The following is a 22478-nucleotide window of genomic DNA, read 5'->3' on the forward strand; positions in this document are numbered from 1 at the left end:
GTTAATGCTGCTGTTTCGTTGTAATTTTTTTTAATGTATGAGTGGCAGGACGTTTTAACGTGTCGGTCTATTTAAGACTTTCATAACATGTGTCAATATTAAAACACGAGACACCTGTTGGGTACTACTAAAGCAGCACGGTCCCGAACGCGCAGTTGTACAGTCGCGCGTCCGCGCTAGCTAGTCTTGAGTGGTCGATCCTAACCCTAACCCTATCCCTAACCCTAACCCTAACCCTAACCCTAACCCTGTCCCTAACCCTAACCCTAACCCTAACCCTAACCCTATCCCTAACCCGCGTGTGCAAATGAATACGTGTTTAGGGTTAGGGTTAGGGTTAGGAATAGGGTTAGAGTTAGGATCGACCACTCACGACTAGCTAGCGCGGACGCGCGACTGCGCGACTGCGCGTTCGGGACCGTGCTGCTTTAGTAGTACCCACCTGTTGTCCTCTATAAACGTAAAAATATATTAATATACAATTTCAGTCGGAAACCTTTCGTAAGTCTTTCACTTCGTATGGTTTACAGCTCTCTCTCTCTCTTGCTTCCACTCAATCCAATTTAATTTTCTAATCTTTCCTTTCCCTTACAACTATAACTCGCCAACACTTCCCTTTACTTTCTATCCTCCCTACCTGATCTCTTTCTCTTTCTGATTGGTCTGTTACACACATACACCTTTTAAAATGTTCTTTTCTTAATTTTTACTTGATTCTCTTGTTCACTGCACTTTTCATTTTCTTTCATCTCCATTAAAAAAATTTTCCCAATGACACTCTTATATTTTTTCATTCAGTCCCTCCATCATTTACTTAATATTTTTCCCGTCTTCACTACATTTCGTTCTTCCTTCCAACAACTTTGGTCACCTTTTTATAAACAATATCTCACCACTCGAGAACATGATTATAAAATCGAAAACCAGCATAGAACCTATGACTTTCGAAAAGGTTTTTTTTTTTTTCTTTTCAGGTTCAGAGTTATCGAAGCATAGTATAAACTACTCGCGTCAGTTGTGAGCAGTCAGGATACTGTATCCTCTAAACATCCAATGTTTTCCGAAATACACCAACACTTGCTGTCGTGCCTATAAATCCGTTCCTCTCTACGACTTTCAGTGTTCACTATTTTTGTGTTTTATTCTGTGCACTGTGTATGTACTTCTACATTTCATCGCTTTCTTTATTTCACTTAAATGTTTGTTTTCTGTTCTCCTTTTTAATCTTTTCCTACGAGTTGTAGTGCACCTGAGCAGTGTATACAATAAGTTCATTATCATTATTACTAGCATACCCGTGTAGTCAAAAGTGCCGACAGTTTTATTAATGATAGAAAATGGCAATATCAAAACAAGGAGAGACACCATTGAGAAATGTCAGCAATCGGATAAATATAATATGCATATACACAGAATTGAAGCATTTGAGCAATCAGATACGGTTATAACGTCTCGATTGAAAATATCGACCACATAATGTGCTATATATGTGGTAAGAAGCTTGCTTCCCAACCACATGGTTCTGGGTTCAGTCCCACTGTGTGGCACGTTGGGCAAGTGTCTTCTACTATAGCCTCAGGCCAACCAAAGCTTTGTGAGTGAATTTGGTAGACGGAATCTGAAAGAAGCCCGTTGTATGTGTGTGTGTATGTATGTGTGTATGTGTCTGTGTTTGTCTCCCTACCATCGATTGGCAACCGATGTTGGTGTGTTTACATCCCTGTAACTTAGCAGTTAGAATAAGTACTAAGCTTACAAAGAATAAGTCCTGAGGTCGATTCGTTTAACTAAAGGCAGTGCTCCAGCATGGCCGCAGTCAAATGACTGAAACAAGTAAAAGAATAAAGGAATATGCACAAACATGCACACACACACACACACACACACACACAGACGTGTGGATGATATAATATTGTTATGAATGGAAAATTATATTCAGATAATTTCTCATTCATACAACACGAATTAGAACACTGCTCTTTGGTTTTGCAAGTGAAGACTAAAAAATAATTCTTTGTGGTCACATTCAGATTACTCTGCCAAATATGATGCTTATTCATTCAAATTGTTTTGAATTAATCATGCAGGACCGTGCAGCTTCAAGATTTTTACGGTGTGATTGTTTATTTTTAAAATGACATTGTAGAGTAGGTGTGAGAGGCCAGATTTGGCCAGCTTGAACATAAAACATTAAAGCATACGTGGTATGATTTTGGCATGCTTTTTACTGTGTGGGTGAACTATAAATACTATTATTGCCCACATGGCAGATGAGTTTGTGCTGGAAGCTGATGATGTTAAACAGGTGGTTTGAAGTCTGCTGGAAGACATTGTGCTGGAAGCTGATGTGAGTAGGCTTATGTAGTAGTCGGTGTCATGCAGTCAATGTGAGTGATGGTGCCAGGCAATTCGGATGGAACAGTTGACACAGTATTTGGTGTTGAGTGTGAAGTTGGTTTCAGAGGTTAATGTGAATGCTGGAAGGATTTGAACTGGCTGTGAAAACAGTGAACTTGGCAACATAAAGAAGGCAGAATGGTACCATGATTTCAGAAGTAACAACAGAGCCCAGACAAAAAAAAAGAGCTCGCCAAAAGAAGTCTTCACATTTCAGAGGTAAATGAAAGAACTCTCTAAAAACATTTTAAAGAACTGTCTATTTATTCCATGAATGTTTATTCACCTCTTAAAGTTCTTGTATTTTGGTTATACTCAACGGTTTTGTTATTTTCACCTCCCCTTACTACTGCTTCTTTCTCTCTTAGCAAGTTGGCTTGCTGAGCTCGCCTGCAGAGTCTTCTGAGCTATCAGATACAGACTGTTAGTGTCAGGAGGTAGGGCATAACAATGCACACACACACACACACGTTATGTGGAAGATATATATGAATATATAAAACATTCACTTTTAAATGCTCGATGGATTAGACATTTTGAATGGCTGGATGCCCTTCCTATAACCAGCCCTCACCTATTTTCAAGTAATGTTTCACCATGTCCATACATGTTTACATGGCAGATTGGAAAAGTACACATCTTGCATGACAGTGATACTTACTTACTACCGTTATCTAATTTCAAGACTAAGAGACAACAAAACAAACAAACACACACACACACACACACACGCATATATATATATATATATATATGTGTGTGTGTGTGTGTGTACATGTGCACACACACACATGTATGTATATATATATATATATATATATATATATATATATATATATATATATATATATATATATATATATATAAATTATTATTTATATATAGAGGGTGATAAATTGAATATTAATTCAATTTAAAACCAAGTGGCATGGCATATAAAAAATCTGAAAATTCAGAAAAATTGTATTACATGTGTATAAGAAGGGATGACCACTAAGTGGACATCCAATATGCTAGAAAGAGGTCATCAACAACTCAACCACAAAGAAAAATGGCACTATCATGCTATTAGCTGTCAAAAGTGAAAGTGCTCACTGCTAGTGAAGTATCTGTCTGTCTGCCTGTCTGCCTGCCTGTTGCTGGCCTGTGGATTCTTTGGCTACTGACAGCTAATACCATGACTGGCTGGAGCGAGCTATATGTCTGTCTGTCTCTCTATCTATCTATCTATTACTCGAAAGTTCGCGCGTCCGCGCTAGCTAGTCGTGAGTAGAAAACACAAATTTAATATAAAAACATATTTCCTGAAATTGCAAATTATTTAAAATATAAAAATATAATTTTCAACAGAGAGAATTTATCAAAATAGAAAACAAATGAAGTTTGAATTTTAAAAATAATAGGGTCGACCACTCACAACTAGCTAGATAGATAGATAGAGAGAGAGAGAGAGATAGACAGACAGACATATAGCTCGCTCCGGCCAGTCATGGTATTAGCTGTCAGTAGCCAAAGAATCGACAGGCCAGCAACAGGCAGGCAGATACTTCACTAGCAGTGAGCACTTTCACTTCTGACAGCTAATAGCATGATAGTGCCAGAAAAATAATGTTCTTCAGAAAAAATTTCGCAAAACACCAGAACAAGACAAAATGAGAAATATACAGAATCAAGAATTGTATACCGATTTCAAACATTAATGTTTTACTTACGTACAACATCCATGTTCTCATCAGCACAATCGTTCTAGAATCAATATAATTTGCAGAACTATACACGAATTGTCTTCATGAAATAAGACTTGCGTACAGTTCTACCGATTTCATTGGGGTTACTTTTCAAAATGCCTCAGCTCTGGCATGCCAAATTCCAGAAACAATTCTGCAGAGAATAATTCACTGCAGTGTATGTTGCCGGCTGAGATATTTTGAAAAATAACCCCAATGTAATCGGTAGAACTGTACACAAGTCTTAATTTCATGAAGACAATTCATGGTGTATAGTTCTGCCAATTATATTGATTCTAGAATGATTGTGCTGATAAGAACACGGATGTTGTTACGTAAGTAAGACATTAATATTTGAAACCGGTACACAATTCTTTATTCTGTATATTTCTCATTTTGTCTTGTTCTGGTGTTTTGCGAAATTTTTTCTGGAGAACATTATTTTTCTTTGTGGTCGAGTCATTGATGACCTCTTTCTAGCATACTGGATGTCCACTTAGTGGTCATCCCTTCTTATACACATGTAATACAATTTTTCTGAATTTTCAGATTTTATATATGCTAGGCGACTTGGTTTTAAATTGAATTAATATTCAATTTGTCACCCTCTATATATAAATAATAATTTATATATCATCATCATCATCATCGTCGTCATTTAACGTCCGCTTTCCATGCTAGCATGAGTTGGACGATTTGACTGAGGACTGGTGAAACCAGATGGCTACACCAGGCTCCAATCTGATTTGGCAGAGTTTCTACAGCTGGATGGCCTTCCTAACGCCAGCCACTCCGAGAGTGTAGTAGGTGCTTTTACGTGCCACCGGCACGAAGGCCAGTCAGGCGGTACTGGCAACGACCACACTCAAAATGGTGTATTTTACGTGCCACCTGCACAGGAGCCAGTTCGGCGGCACTGGCAACGATCTCGCTCGAATGTCTTTACACATGCCATAATGGCATAAGTGCCAGGAAGGCGATGCAGGGCACAGGTGCCATTGACGGTTTTGCTTTCGCTTGCCCCAATAGGTCTTCGCAAGCCGAGTTTCGTTTCCAATGAAGGAGACGACGTTGGCATGGGTGCCAGTCGTCGAACTTAATTCGATTTCGATTTCACTTGCCTCAACAGGTCTTCGCAAGTGGAGTTTAGTGTCCAATGAAGGAAAGTATGTATAAGTGGGCTGCCTGAGGCTTTCGATTTAGGTCTCACTTGGCTTGCCGGGTCTTCTCACGCACGTGTGTGTACACACACATATATATATGTGCATATATATATATATATATATATATATATATATATATATATATATATATATAGTCTTCTATTATACTGTAGTGCTGACCAAAGCCTTGTGAGGAGATTTGGTTGATGGAAACTGAAAGATGATATGTATATATATATATATATATATATATGCGTGTGTGTTTGTTTTGTTGTCTCTTTGTCATGCAAGATGTTTTCTTTTCCAATCTGCCATGTAAACATGTATGGACATGGTGAAACATTACTTGAAAATAGGTGATGGTTGGTGATAAGAAGGGCATCCAGCCATTCAAAATGTCTAATCCATCGAGCATGCAAAATTGAATGTTTTATATAACCCATGGCTTCCGCGCCGGTGGCATGTAAAAAGCACCAACCGATCGTGGACGTTGCCAGCCTCCTCTGGCCCCTGTGTCGGTGGCATGTAAAAAGCACCCACTATACTCACAGAGTGGTTGACATTAGGAAGGGCATCCAACTGTAGAAACACTGCCAGATCAGACTGGAGCCTGATGCAGCCTCCTGACTTCCCAGACCCTGGGCAAACTGTCCAACCCATGCTAGCATGGAAAACAGACATTAAACGATGATGATGATGATGACATACATATATATACATTTATATACACATGTATATGCATAAACACATACAACTTTCACACACAAACATGCACAATACACATGTACACTATAGGGTCATACACACACATAAACATGAGCACACACCACTTGAACAAGCACACATCAACTGCTAAATACAAGCATTTGCACACACGCACATGATAATGCCACACACATGTACACAGGTCTATATGCACACACACATACACACCAATACATGTAACACACATCACTCCACAAAATGTATGCTCTAGATTACTTATATACATGCACACACAGAGGCCCACATAATTTTAAGCTTGCCCACACATACATTCACACACACCACTTTTCACACATACACACTCACACACACCATTCTCACATACACATGTGCTTGGGCACCCTAGATCAGCCGGATCACCATTATTGTCTCCCTTTCACTCAGCCTCTTTCTTCTGGACATTTCATCATGTTGAACCGTTAATCCCTACACATTTTTTGTCTCTCTGTTTTCCTCTCAATTCTTTCTGTGGAAGAGCGTAGGCATGAAACGTCAAAGACTTGTCCATTCTTCTTGAACATTTAACTAATACACCCGCTTGTTGTTCCTTCACCTGTCTGTGTGTTTTGTTTTCTGTAAATTTGAACTATATATACATAGTCCTGCATGGTAAGAAGCTTGCTTCTCAACCACATGATTCAGGGTTCAGTCGAAATGCATGACACCTTGGGCAAGTGTCTTCTCCTATAATTTTGGGCCAACCAAACCTTGCAAGTGGATTTGGTAGACAGACACTGAAAATGTCTGATATATATATATATATATATATTTAAGAATTTAAGGATTGGAGAAAACGCATGTTATAATTGCATACTTTATTCCTACATATGTTTCAAAGGATTACAACCTGTGTGATCCATAGGGATCTTTGATATTAAAATTGTAACCTTCTCATCAGGGAAAGCATGGGAATCATCATAACCTTATCCATCTATTGTTTTCATAGTAGGTCATAATGTCTTACGTTTAAGATGATTCCCATGCTTTCCCTGATGAGAAGGTTACAATTTTAATATCAAAGATCCCTATGGATCACACAGGTTGTAATCCTTTGAAACATATGTAGGAATAAAGTATGCAATTATAACATGCGTTTTCTCCAATCCTTAAATTCTTAAATATACTCAAATACCCAAAATTTCAAGGAGTTCCTGCCTTAAAACAGGAACTAAACCACAGTTATTTTGTGTTCTTTGCTACATTGGTTTCTATTAAACCATTTATTCTATCAGAAGAATTTTTATTCATTAAGATAGAAGAAATACACATAATTATATATATATATATATATATATCCAGTCATATATGGTCTTTAAGAGATAAGGGTGACGGTTACAACATCCATTGGAAGATCTTAGCTAAGTGTAAACCCTACACCAGCAGCAGCGGAAGGTGCGGTCTGTGTGATATGGAAAGATGGCTTATCTGGAAAGGCAGCTTGGACCCTACCACATGTCTAAATTCAAAGACTGAACTCTTTGGATCATGTCCACATATGACCAAATATTTGCTACGTTTTTGGTCCCCCTGAGGCTACAGATTGGACTTACTTCCTATTACATATATATATTTTTTTGTGTCTCTATAATTATATATATATTTTAATATTTTGTGCTGATAGGCTTCCATATTAAGTTTTTTCACCTCTTTCACTTTTTTCACTTTTTACCTGAATCTTATATTTTTATTTTTTATTTTTATATTTCGATATGTAGTGAAACTACCTATCGTCACTAGATACAAAACTGCTATCGCCATTCTTCTCATTTAAATATAAATAAACGCGGGCGTAGCAGAGAACCCATTCCTTGTCATCACGTGACTGATCATTATTCGAATTGGCAACTTCTTCGAACCGTTCCCGCCAGAACGCAAACTGACCAATCACAGCCCTTAATAAGGTCACGTGATAGTGTTTTTCTGCTACCGTCTTGGAGCCCCCTTAACGCCTTAAATAGATCAACTCATACCCAATAATTTTTCTCGGTCCAGTTTCTCTTTGAGATCTGTTCCGTGTACCACACGGCAGCAGCAGCAACAATCAGCCAGCGACCACTTCAACAGCTTCGTCCAGCCAACGATTACCACTGCCGTCGCCACAGTCAGCAACACGAGTCTACGACTACTGACCAGCATCATCGTCATGACCAACACGATTACTACCAAGCAGCCTCTACACCACCAGCGTCAACACGACTTACTATGTACACCAAACCACCGCGGCACCTCTCTCTCTCTTCGATTCTGTTAGGTGACTTAGCTTCACCACGATAATAAACAGACAAGAGATTTCAGCCTGCGATAAACGTCTGTCCTCAAGGCCCTGGCATCGAAGCCAAAACACAACTAGTGATAAGCTCTGCCAAACGACGAACATCTGTATAACAAGAATCACGGCCCGGTATCGATGCCACGACATCACAACTAGTGATCAGCACTGCCACACTCAGCCTCCTCACTTTCACATACAGAACTTTTCCTATAGTGTACTAAAGAACTGGTATAATCGCTCACGTGTTATTTACTGACTCTTTCTCTCTGCTGTAATATTTCACATACACACACATGTATCACTCACATACACACTTTTCTTTGTATGACGGCCTGTCTTTGATTATGTTCTTATATGTCGCATTCACACTCACACACAGACATACATCTTTAACGCCATAATAAATATCTCTGTTATTCATCTTATACGGTTGCCTTCTATAGTCTTCATTACTGGTATTTACGAATTCATCTATGTTATCGTCGCATAACATATCATGTATATCATCATTGATATATAATTGTGTGTTCGACCGTGCGACGCGTATAAATAAAAGGAGTCCTCTGTTTTTCCATTCGTCACCATTTCTCCTTTTTGAGTTCGCACGGTCGTTCCTTACAGATATTATAATATATTTTTATTATTTTTAGGTTTTCACATAGGTATAGGGTTAATGGTTTTTGTATTTTCCCGCATATAGTTTTTCTGTTTTTTTCTCCCCTCCAAACCTTTTTTCCGTGCACTTATAGACACGCACAAGGAACAATATATGTGCGAGGATACATGCGCATGTAAATATAAACGTACGCACATTGAGATATGTGCGTGCATGTATGATATACGCAAATTTAGACGGGTTTTGACACCACACAGTAATTTCCCTTTGTTTATGTTTATGTTTGTTTATTTCCCCTGCTTATTTCCCTTTGTTTTTATTTCCATAACGGCTATTTTTCAAATAGAATCTCCGGTAGCTGGATAACTGAAGAGATGGTTGGAGCGGAATCCCGCCCGGGCATCAGAAACTCGGAGTTTTATCATGGCTACTGAATAAGTGTCACATATTTTTACATATATATATATATATATATATATATATATATATGGGAGAAAGAGAGCCTACCGTATGTCGACCCAACAGAGGGACCAGCTATCTGAGTGGATAGTACCAGGGTAGATAAAGCAATTAAGAGTATGAAGATAGGGAAAGCCCCCGGCCCATCAGGAATCACTGCAGAGATGCTCAAAATATCTGGCAGTGTTGGCTACAGCCTAGTCACCCGTATTACGAACCAGGTGTTACACGAAGGAGTCATACCCAACGACTGGTGTAGCAGCACCATAGTCAACTGCTACAAAGGTAAAGGTGACGCTTTAGATACAAATAACTACAGAAGCATCAAGCTGTTAGATCAGGTTATGAAAGTTACGGAGAGGGTCATAGCCCAACTAATTAGGGAGAGAATCAATTTAGATGAGATGCAGTTTGGGTTCGTGCCAGGTAAAAGCACTACTGATGCCATATTTCTAGTAAGACAGCTGCAGGAGAAATACCTAGCCAAGGTACCTCTGTACCTGGCTTTTGTTGACATGGAGAAAGCCTTTGACAGGGTCCCCCGATCCCTTATCTGGTGGTCAATGAGGAAACTTGGGATAGAAGAATGGTTAGTGAGAGCTGTGCGAGCTATGTACAGAGATGCTGCCAGTAAGGTGAAGGTTGGAAATGAGTACAGTAATGAATTCCGGGTAGAGGTAGGGGTCCACCAAGGTTCCGTCCTCAGCCCCCTCCTATTTATCATAGTCCTCCAGGCAATAACACAGGAATTCAAGACAGGTTGCCCCTGGGAGCTCCTCTATGCTGATGACCTTGCATTAATTGCGGAGTCACTTTCAGAACTTGAGGAGAAGTTTCAGGTGTGGAAGCAAGGATTAGAATCAAAGGGCCTTAGAGTCAACCTAGCTAAAACCAAAATCCTAATAAGTAGGAAGGTAGATAAAACACAAACCCCTTCAGGTAGATGGCCCTGCTCAGTATGTAGAAAAGGAGTAGGTAGTAACTCTATAAGATGTACCCGGTGCAAGCTATGGACACATAAGAGGTGCAGCAATATCAAAGGCAGGTTAACTAGGAAGTTAGTTTTTATATGTGGCAGATGTTCAGGTGCAATAAACACTGTAAACAAACAGGAAACAACTTCTATCTCATTCCAGGGAGAAAAACTAGAGGTAGTCGATAGCTTCCGCTATCTGGGCGACCAAGTTAGTAGTGGGGGTGGGTGCGCTGAAAGTGTAGCTGCTAGAATAAGAATAGCCTGGGCCAAGTTTAGAGAGCTCTTACCTCTGCTGGCGACAAAGGGACTCTCACTCAGAGTAAAAGGCAGACTGTATGACGCATGTGTACGAACAGCCATGCTACATGGCAGTGAAACATGGGCTGTAACTGCTGAGGACATGTATAAGCTCGCAAGGAATGAAGCCAGTATGCTCCGTTGGATGTGTAATGTCAGTGTGCATACCCGTCAGAGTGTAAGTATCTTGAGAGAAAAGCTGAACATAAGAAGCATCAGTTGTGGTGTGCAAGAGAGACGATTGCGCTGGTATGGACATGTGGTGAGAATGGATGAGGATAGCTGCGTGAAAAAGTGCCACACCCTAACAGTTGAGGGAAACCGTGGAAGAGGTAGGCCCAGGAAGACCTGGGTTGAGGTGGTGAGGCAAGACCTTCGAACATTGGGCCTCACCGAGGCGATGACTACTGACCGAGACCTTTGGAAATGTGCTGTGCGTGAGAAGACCCGGCAAGCCAAGTGAGATCGTTGCCAGTGCCACTGGACTGGCTCTTGTGCGGGTGGCACATAAGATGCACCATTTTGAGCGTGACCGTTGCCAGTACCGCCTGACTGGCCTTCGTAGGATTTTCGAGTGAGATCGTTGCCAGTGCCCCTGGACTGGCTCTTGTGCGGGTGGCACATAAAAGACACCATTTTGAGCATGGCCGTTGCCAGTACCGCCTGACTGGCCTTCGTGCGGGTGACACGTAAAAGCACCCACTACATTCTCTGAGTGGTTGGCGTTAGGAAGGGCATCCAGCTGTAGAAACTCTGCCAAATTAGATTGGAGCCTGGTGTTGCCATCCGGTTTCATCAGTCCTCAGTCTAATCGTCCAACCCATGCTAGCATGGAAAGCGGACGTTAAGCGATGATGATGATGATGATGATGATATATATATATATATATATATATATATATATATATATATATTAATAATAATAATAAAGGAGTTACGACGCAAAAACGTATATATTCAAATGAACATATTTACCTTCTTCAAGGTAAAGTTCTTGCAAAAATTTTGTTCAGTTTTTGTAATTCTGAAATTTTTTCGCCATGAACGGTTTGTACTTTTAAACCGAATGTAGTTTTCTGGTATATTTATTCCTGAAGATGTGTAAAGAAATTTTGATTTATTAAGTCTCTTAATGAATTCTTTATACTGAAATATATATTGAAGAAGATAAATATGTTCATTTGAATATATACGTTTTTGCGTCGTAACTCCTTTATTATTATTAATATAACCAAAAGGATCGATTCTTGAAGAGTCAACATACCTTCACTGTCGTTTTTTTCTGCTATTTTGGTGATGATTTTTTGAGTTAGCTTACCAATTATGTTTGTTGGTAGTTAATTTATAATATATCGATATATATATATATAATGAAAAATATTTCAAAACAAATGTATTAATTTCCAGCAAAAAATAGCCCTATAAGGGTATATATATATATAAATTCATAAGAGTGGTACAACAAGGTACCGATATTTACTGGATAATGCATTATCCTTAATCTGGGTTGTCCATTATCAAATGTTCTTCCTAAGGTAAGACAAGTTTTTCATGTTTGTTGCACACACGCATTTTTGCCAGTATATAGACAGTGAAGCTATACAATAGCGTCGTATTTATATCGATTGCTATTGTCCAGTAAATATCGGTACCTTGTTGTACCACTCTTATGAAGATATATATATATATATATATCCATCCCCTATTCCCAATTCCTCCGTCTACGCAGACTTTGTAGCGACAGCCATGACTTTGAGACTCAGTCTCAACTCATGGCTCACCACTTTAGCCTGCGTGGATATCCACCCACCACCAACCACACCGCCCTTGCCAGAGCACTTCTGTGGACCGTGCATCTGCTCTCTCCCCCCGAACCCGCCCTGCCGTTTCCCGCCTCCCTTTTCCCCTCACCTACCATCCCACCACCCTACCCCTCCAACGCTCCATTCTCCGAGCTTTTCGGCGCCTCCAGTCCGACCCCTCCACCTCCCACATCTTCCCTAATCGACCCCTCCCCTCCTTCAAACGAGCCCACAACCTACGGGACCTCTTGGTCCACAGCTTCTTCCCCAACCCAACCTCCCAACCTGGCTCGTTCCCCTGCTCCCGCCCACGCTGCCGCACTTGCCCTTACCTCTCCAACACCACCCTCCTCACCAGCACCCATCACCGACCCTATCGCATCACCGACTCCTTCACCTGCACGTCTACCAACATCATATATTGCCTCTCCTGCTCTCTCTGCCAATCTCTGTACATCGGACAAACGGGGCGCCGCCTGGCCGACCGATTCGCGGAACACTTCCGAGATATCAACGTCGGCAATGACACCCCGGTGTCACGCCACTTCCGTTCTGCCGGCCACTCCTTGCGGCAACACCTGTCTGTGTTTGGATTGTCCATGCACAGGGGCCATCCGGACTCCCGTTTGCGCCGTGAACAGGGATTAATCTTCTATCTTCGCTCCTTTGCGCCACATGGGCTCAACTCCCCTCCACTCTTCATCTAACCCCCTCCTCCTGTCTCTCTCCCCCACCCTCCCTCCTACCACCCATCTCTCCCCTCCCCCACCTCCTGCTCCGACTCCTACTTCTTTGTACGTCTCTTCACCTCTCTTCATACTTCTCTCCACTCCCACTTCTCTTCACCCCTACTCTTTCTCTCCTCTCTCTCTCCTCTCTCTCTCACTCCTCTCGTACTCCCCCCTCTCTCACTCTTACTCTCCTACTCTCTACACTCTTACTCTCTTACTCTCTCACCCTTACTCTCTCACCCTTACTCTCTCACTCTCTTCCCCTCTCTCTCACTCTCTTTCTCTTCCTCTCTTTCTCCCCCCATACCCCTCTTCCCTCTCTCTCACTCTCTTTCTCTTCCTCTCTTTCTCTTCCTCTCTTTCTCTTCCTCTCTTTCTCTTCCTCTCTTTCTCTTCCTCTCTTTCTCTTCCTCTCTTTCTCTTCCTCTCTTTCTCTTCCTCTCTTTCTCCCCCCCCATACCCACCTTCCCCTCTTTCTCCCCCCCATACCCACCTTCCCCTCTCTCAATCCACCTTCCCTCTCTTATACCCACCCTCTCTCCTCTCTTCCTCTCCCCTCCCATACCCATCTTCCCCCTCTCTTACATCCACCTTCCCCTTCTCCCTCCTCGTCAACACCCCCTCATAAGCTCATCCCACCACACCCCAACACACTCCTACTCTACCTTCCCACTCCACCCCATCCAATTCCTTACACCCACCACCCACCCCTACCCACGTACCCCACCCTACCCACAGACCCCTACCTCTACCCCACCCTCAGCCTAACCCACACTCCACTCATGTCTTCCCCACCTCCCAACACCCTCACATCACACCACACCAATACCCTCGCATCACACCACGCACACCACACCAATACCCTCGCATCACACCACGCACACACTACAACTGACCAACTACTTTCTCCCTTTCTCCCTTCCCCATTTTCACACTACATATGTCAAGATCACCAGCATTCTACCTCCCACACACAGCCCCTCGTTCCCGATCACCGTTTGTTATCTCCCCCTTTCTTAGCTCTCCTGAAATAAGAATTTCTAACTTCCGGTCAGCCATTGTTATGATCGGCCATTATTATGATTGACCGTTGACTGAACACTATTCAATTTTTTTTCTCCGTGTTTTTCTCCTTGTCTCCGTATTCTTTCTGTTGAAGAGCGTAGCTCGAAACGTCAAAGACTTTCCGTATTCCCGAGCGTCATACTAATATATACTTTTGTTATTTACACCACCTGTCCTCGTCTGTTGTTATTATTTGTATATTCTCCCATATATATATATATATATATATATATAATTAATTAATAATAGGATGAATTCTTTTACAAGTAGCTAGCATGAAAAAAACCTCATAAGGGAAAAATCCATCATTTATTCCCCAAAATATATTTATTTATATAAGGGTATTACTATACATGAATGCCTCACTCATGTTGATTTTCTGTTTATTTCTATGTATCTTGACTATATTATACTGACGAGTAGAAGTTGCATAATACTGCAATAACTACGAAATCATGGTCTATAATTTAGTCTGTTTTTAAGGGGCTAGCTTTGAGAGTTGCATTTCCTCGCGTTCGGTAAAAATGTGTCTGTTATGGTAGTTTGACCTTAGAGTCCCTCTTAGCATGAGGCATTCATGTATAGTAATGTCCTTATATAAATAAATATTTATAAAATTAATAAGTCTAAGAGTAGCAAAAAATTAAGAAACTTAATTACTACCAGTGGTGTAACGAGAAGAAAATTAGTCAACAGACTATATATTATTCATGTAAAATAGTGTACATTTAATTCACATTAGAGATGCCCATAAAGGGCATCTAACCTGCTAGAAAGAGCAGCCAAGGCTCTACAGCACAAAATAGGGATAATATATATTTTGTGGTGTAGAGCCTTGGCTGCTTTTCTAGCGGGTTAGTTGCCCTTTATGAGCATCTCTAATGTGTACTAAATGTACACTATTTTACATAAATATATATAATATATATATATATATATATATATATATATATATATATATATATATTATATATAACTTTAATATAAATGGATATTAGCGTCAAAGCTCTTATTTAAATTTTTGATATATAACCAAGGAGATTGATCCATAAGAAGTCTACTATAGGCTGTTGTGGACGAATTTTTGCTATTTTGGTAACGATTACATGTTTTATCTCACCAATACATTGTGGAGATATCATTATATGAACACACAGACACACACACACACACACACACATATACATATATATATATATATATATATATATATATATATATATATATATATATATATATATATATATATATATATCGTGTGTGTTTGTATGAAATCTGTAAAATATGTCATTCTTGGAAAAAGAAATATCTTGAGAACAAAAAGTTTTATATTCAATTTCATATATAAATATGTATGTATGTATGAAACTGACCAACTAAATACAATTTATGATAAAGATTTGCAGTTTTATTTTGATTAAAATACCAGCTACTTACAGCAGAGAAAAACCTTTTAATACAGTTCACCTGTATTCAGTGTCTCTGACTCTCACTCACTCCAATTCCATTTGTTATTTTAGTCTTCTTCTACAGCACGACCAATGTGATACACATTGCATTTTATTATTATTATTATTATTATTATTATTATTATTATTATTATTATTATTAAGGCAGTGAACTGGCAGAATCATTAGCATACTGGGCAAAATGCTAAGCTGTGAGTTCAAATTCCACTGAGATTGACTTTGCCTTTCATCCTTTCGGGGTCAACAAAATAAGTACCAGTTGAGCACTGGGGTTGATGTAATTGGCTTGTCCCCTTCTCCAAAATTTCAGGCATTGTGCCCACAGTAGAAAGGATTACCCCTATTATTTTGGTTTGGCTCAGGTAGGATTTATGTGGGTAGTTGGTTACTACCTGTAACCTTAGGTATCCACAAGTTTTCAGCAGTATTTCAAGTGCTTAGAACCCTCCTGATAATCCTTGCTGTCCCTAAGAGACACATTTCTGTAGGAGCTCTACCGGGCATTCTATTACAATCTCTTTCAGCCATTTGCTTATATCTTTGCTTAGTGTTCTAAATGCAACAGTTATTATAGGCACAACCTTTGCTGTTCTCATGCTCCAAATTCTTCCTATTTCAACTTTTAAGAGATTCTTTTATTCTTTTATTTGTTTCAGCCATTTGACTGAGGCCATGCTGGAGCAACACCTTTAGTTGAGCAAATCGACCCCAAGACTTATTCTCTGTAATCCTAGTACTTATTCTATCGGTATCTGCCAAACCGCTAAGTTATGTTGATGTAAACACACCAGCATCCGGTTGTCAAGCGATGGTGGGGGGACAAACACAGACACACACACAGACATGCACACAGACACATTTACATATACATACATATATATATATATATATATATATATATATATATATATATATATATATATATATATATGAGAGTATTGTAGTTCGCTTGAAGCATTGTGTATTGTTTGAAAAGAATAAAAAGTTTTCAATGGTACTATAATACAAATGCACTATAATACAAAAAATGGACAGTCCATTTTTTGTGTATTATAGTGCATTGCTGTACCATTCAAAACTTTTTATTCTTTATATATATATATATATATATATATATATATATATACAACGGGCTTCTTTCAGTTTCCGTCTAGCAAATTCACTCACAAGGCTTCGGTCAGCCTGAGGCTATAGTAGAAGACACTTGCCCAAGGTGCCATGCAGTGGAACTGAACCCGGAACCATATGGTTGGTAAGCAAGCTACTTACCACACAGCTACTCCTGCACCTATGTATTTTTTTTGTTTTTTGTTCTCTTTCTTTATGATCCTGGAATCAAACAGGCATGATGGGTCGATCAGTAAGCAACGTTGCTTTACCTTATCAATAATTGTTATGTCGGGTCTTATTTTCTAACTTCTTGTCCATTTGAATAGGAAAGTCCCACAAAATCTTACATTTCTCCAGCTCCAGTACTCTTTCAACTTGGTGAGTGTACCATGAGTTTCCAGCTTCAAATCCCCATTTCTAGCACATTTCTAGCACATTTCTGCTCATGCCCCCATTTCTTATATTCTTCCTGTACCGATTTGGGGCATTCTTCCACAATGTGTGCCACTGTCTCGTTCCAAGTTCCACAGGCTCTACATTTTTCTGACACATTCTCTCCATATATATTTTTTCTCAAGTTGTTTGTTTTTATCACTTGATCTTCGGCTGCTAGTTAGGTTCTCTGTTACTTTTTTAATTGCCCCATTTTTAACCAAGCCCAGGATTTTGTTCAGTGGCTCTCCAAAATTGACTCTGCTGGGGTTTCTCTTCAATCAATCTGGTGTGCTCTCCTTGTATTTCATTCCTGTCATTTTCTCCTATTATGCGCTTGATCACCTGTTCTTTATTTACTGTCTTTAGTAGTACTGCTCTGCAAATACCCTCCTAGGCTTTTTCTTTCCATCTGTACACATTCTTCTACTGCTATTAAGCCTTTTCCATCCTGGTCTCTCCTCTAGTTTTTCTGTTAAGTTTCTTTATATCATTTGTATATTATTATTATTATTATTATTATTATTATTATTATTATTATTATTATTATTATTACTATTACTATCATTATTTATGGCTGTCAGCTTAGTAAGCCACACTTGACCTTGCTCCATGGATTCTATAAACAAAATCACCAATAGCTTTTGTGTACACTTCTGGAATTTATATCATTATGGACAAGTTAATCACTGCCAACTGGTAAGTTTCCTTATGTGTGTTGCCCCTTGTCTTGGGAGGCATCATTCATCATCATCCTTTAATGTCTGTTTTCCATGCTTACATGGTTTGGACAGTTTGACTGAGGTCTGGAAAGCCAGCAGCTGCACCAGGCTCCAATCTGATCTGGCAATGTTTCTACAGCTGTATGCCCTTCCTAACGCCAACCACTTTGAGAGTGTAGTGGGTGCTTTTTACATGCCACCAGCACAGGAGCTAATCAGGTTGGCCTGGCATTAATCGTGTTCGAATAGTGCTTTTTACGTGCCACCTGCCCAAGAGCCAGTCAGGCAGACCTGGCATCGACCTTGTTCGGATGGTGTTTTTTTACGTACCACCGGCACAGGAGCCAGTCAGGGGACACTGGCATTGACCACATTCGGATGGTGCTTTTTACATGCCACCAGCACAGGAGCCAGTCAGGGGACACTGGCATTGACCACATTCGGATGGTGCTTTTTACATGCCACCAGCACAGGAGCCAGTCAGGGGACACTGGCATTGACCACATTCGGATGGTGCTTTTTACATGCCACCAGCACAGGAGCCAGTCAGGGAATGCTGGCATTAACCACGTTTGGATGATGCACTTTATGTGCCACTGGAATGGGAGCCAGTCATGGGGTCTTCTTGATTTAATTTTGATTGCATTGCAAAATTTTTTCATTTTCTTTCCCTCCATGAAGAAAACTTCTCTGAATGCAGTGATGCTCATATGTGAGAAAGAGGGAGAGAGTGAGGAGCATCACCGGATCATAATGAGAGAGAGAGTACAAGCACAATGCACCATGTCACCCCATTTAGAAAACAGACAATTAGTCTGCTTTTAACAGAAATAAAGTTGAAATTGTTGATAAAGCAGATTATTTCGAGAAAGAATTCTTGAAAAGCCATTCTGCCGACAACAACTCCAGCAACAACAATAACACTCTTTTTGAAATAGAACAAATGAGAAAAAGTGTAGAAACAAGTAACAAAAACTGACGATAAGAAAAATATAAACAATCCAAAGTCTTTTGTATGTGACTTGACCGACAGTTTCAACACAAAAAGGAGCAACAACAACGATGGCAATAAAAGAACTGACAAACAAAACAGTACAACAACAATTAAAAAAACCAGTCCCTCTTTCACTAATGCCACCAAGTTCTCTCTTCAAGGACTTAAATTCCCTGAGGAAGAAATTAATAAGGCCAGACAGTTAATCAAACGAGATGGACCAACTGTCAACCCCAACACCTCGGTTGACACTTTCTAAAATATGATACGTCACGCAGTGATGTACCATATACAATTGGATTGAAGTCAAGAAGGGTGGAAAAAGCCATCAAGGCTCAAATTCAAAAAGCATTAGATTCAGTTTAAAGCCTGAAAGAATTTATACAAAGAGGAAGGGGTTTTGGAATGATAGATGTGAGATTTGAAACAGAGGAAGAAGCAAAAACTCAATCATCAAAACCCCTGAAAAGCAAGGATCTTTTGTTAGTTCCTTATTACTGTGGATAGAGACTGGCAAGAATTCACATCCAGTAAGTGCTGCCAGAAATAACCATTCCTTGGTAATTACTAGTCATGATAGACATCAAGGAAAACACAAAAATCCTTGAAGTCTATCAGACCAAAAAATAGAACAGGTCAGGAATGGAAATAGAACTCCTCATCCAAACCAATCAGAAAAAAATGTGGATGCCATCCCAGACCAAATACATCTTCCAGATGGTTAGAGTTGAAAGAAGGAAGGTCAAGTGTCACATCTGCCTTTCAACCACTCACCCAAGAACCTTCTTTTCTCAATCGAAGGAGAAAGAGAAAAGACCCTCAAGCAATCAAGGAATCCACCAACAACAGCCACCAAAGCCCAAAAAGCAACAACAGTATCATCATCAACAACATTAATTGCCACATCTACCTGATCCCTGAATCCAGAAGGTATGTTGGGGGTGCTGGATGTGACCAGTAATGAAGGACTGTCTATGTCCCAACATGAGCTGGATAACCAGATTTCTTCAGGCATCTGGAAACTTTTCTGAGAACATCCTGCTCTTTAGTGTTAGTGGAAGATGGAACAGGATCCTAGATGCATATTGTGACTGTGTGGGCTTAGCAGACAGGGGAGAAAGGTGCAAAAGCTTCGCAAACCTGTTCAGATGATTCCAACTCTCTGACAGGTATCGAATAGATTTCCCTGATGTGCTAGTGTGGACCTGATCAAACTGTATTGGTCATCCAGATTGTATTTAAATAGAGTACTCTGTAAGGAAGTAGATAAGGATGGCATAGGTTATCCACAATTTAAAGTAGTTGACTACATGGACAACAAATTTGTGATCTGTACAGTCAACTTAGATAGGCTCCATAGACAGGAACCTTGTCACTGGAAGCTGAACGTGTCCTTTCCCTCATGCAAAGCTTTCAGAGACCATATTAGTAAATTAGTTAAGCAAGCATTTATGGTGTCAGTTGTCAACAATAAATTGTGGTTCACCCTGAAAAAGGGGATTAGAATAGAATTGATAAGGTTTAGCAAAGGACTAGCAGTAGAAAGAAATAGGGTAGAAGCAGAGTAGTCAGGAAGTTAGATGAAAAGACATCATGACCAATGTGTTTACAGCAACATTGGCACTCAACCAAATCTTCAATGCAAAACACAAAGACTGCTTTGTCAGAGCTAATGCATGTGCTCTTAGAAACGAAGGTATGAAAGCTATTCAATGGACCTGAGTGGCAGAGGCATAGCTTGGCAATAAAGTGATGGGTAACTGCGTAAGGAGTAAATTGCTTAGTTTCGGTGGTCTGCCCTATGAGCTTTATGCTTACATATCAGACTTGTTCAGTGACCTCTTGGCAAATGTTTACTACAACTGGCAACAGAATGGGAGAATTCCCTGTTTTGTGAGCTGAGTAGTGGTGGCATTACTGAGAAAAGCCCTGAACAAGGGGGACTGTATTAGTAACTTTAGACCCATAACTTTTCTAAATGCAGACTTCAAAATTCTGGCCAAGATGTTAGCTACAAGGCTGGTGCCTGTTGTCAATGGCCTGGTAGGGGAGGTACAGACATGTGCCATCCTTAAAAGATCCATTCACAACAACTTCCACCTGGCATATGACTAAAAACCTGGCATGAGTGTGACTCTGATCAATTTAAATCAATCTAAAGCTTTCAATAGGGTCAACCATCTATACTTGATGAGTGGTTCTCAAGACAGCCAGTTTTAGGCTTATATTCAGGGGATGGATTGCTGCAATCCACAACACCATCTGTTCAATGGACAGAGTGAACAGTCACCGCTCAACCGTTCAACATCATGTGCTTCGTCTGCTAAGGCTTCCCCCTTTCATCCCTGTTATATGTTCTGACTCTCGAGCCACTACTACACAAGCTGGAGACATTGAGGGGCATTCTGCATGACCTTTGATGTGGGAGATCCCTGTTGGCACGTGCTGACAACGTCATCAAAGTGGTATTAGACAATAAACACTTTGAAATAATCAGCACCACTCTCAAAGACTACGAGGCAGTATCAGGGGCAAACATTTACCAGGAAAAGTCAGTGAGCTTGCACCTTGGCACCCCGAGCAACAAGCCCATGCCATCCAACTGCATTGTTAGATGCTGGAAGGATGAGCCAGCTAAATTGCCCAGGTCTGGTTTGATCCATTTCCCCTGAGATCAAATTCCACCAAGGTCAACTTTGCCATTCATCTTTAAATAGGTATCATCAGATGAAACTGGAAATATAATGATGAGGAAATTCGTGAAGGTGAAAATCAGAAATACAAGTGTTAAAATGCAATTGGACACTGGTAGTGGTTTTTTACACTTACAAATTTCTGGCCATTTTGAGGAATTATCAACTACCACTAAGTAGTAAGAACAATTTAAAGGACCAGCGAAATTGATGTGTAGTCTTCACCATGGAACATCTACTTTTGAACAATGTTTACTTTTTATCATGGGCAATTTTCCATTTCGTTTTGGCTTACATACAGATGTTCCACTGTTTTACTGCAATTTTTGCTTCAGTCCCTTAGCCACATTTGAACCTTTGACTGAACTGACTATATTTCCACACAAAATACTTATGGGCATATTCCATACTTTGAATAGTTCCAGCCACTCTATGCTGAATAAATTAAGTAAATGTTTTAACACATATATCTCAGCCTTTTTGTTCGACTTTGAAATGTTACATCTATATATATAAAAATGAGAATGTGTGTCTGTCTGTCTGTCTGTCTGTGTGAATCCCTAAAACTCGAGAACTACACAACCAATTTCATTCAAATTTTACACATGCCTTACTTAGGGTTCTAGTTGTGTTTTAGTCAAAAACTTTTTTAACTTCTTGCAGAGTTCGAGCCCACGGCAACATAATATCTCCTCCACTATTTAAGTATTACGTGTCAAAAGTGAAACAAAAACACCCATGTCAAATACTTTCACTTTAAAAATGAAACTATTCCACTAACTGAAACA

At 39.9% G+C, this 22478-nt stretch overlaps 1 protein-coding gene and 1 long non-coding RNA gene across 3 annotated transcripts in view; one reads left to right on the forward strand and one right to left on the reverse strand.

Annotated features, from left to right (window-relative positions):
- The window catches only part of LOC106875848 (excitatory amino acid transporter 3-like), a 410144-nt gene that overhangs the window by 370940 nt on the left and 16726 nt on the right, over positions 1-22478 (reverse strand). Inside the window, exon 1 of one of the 2 annotated variants that reach the window (XM_052969531.2) lies at positions 1-48. This exon is cut by the window's left edge and continues 373 nt beyond it. The exons of the other annotated variant lie outside the window; for it this stretch is intronic. The gene's annotated coding sequence lies outside the window, so the exon portion shown is untranslated. Of the gene's footprint in view, positions 49-22478 lie in introns of those variants that run through there. 2 annotated transcript variants of the gene reach the window in all.
- On the forward strand, positions 345-8749 carry LOC149134659 (uncharacterized). The gene is made up of 3 exons (XR_016242607.1): positions 345-501; positions 975-2616; positions 7768-8749. It is a non-coding gene; the product is annotated as an uncharacterized LOC149134659 (long non-coding RNA).

This window comes from Octopus bimaculoides, chromosome 7 (genome assembly GCF_046866305.1).
Source record: "Octopus bimaculoides isolate indiv1 chromosome 7, ASM4686630v1, whole genome shotgun sequence".
NCBI lineage: Eukaryota > Metazoa > Mollusca > Cephalopoda > Octopoda > Octopodidae > Octopus > Octopus bimaculoides.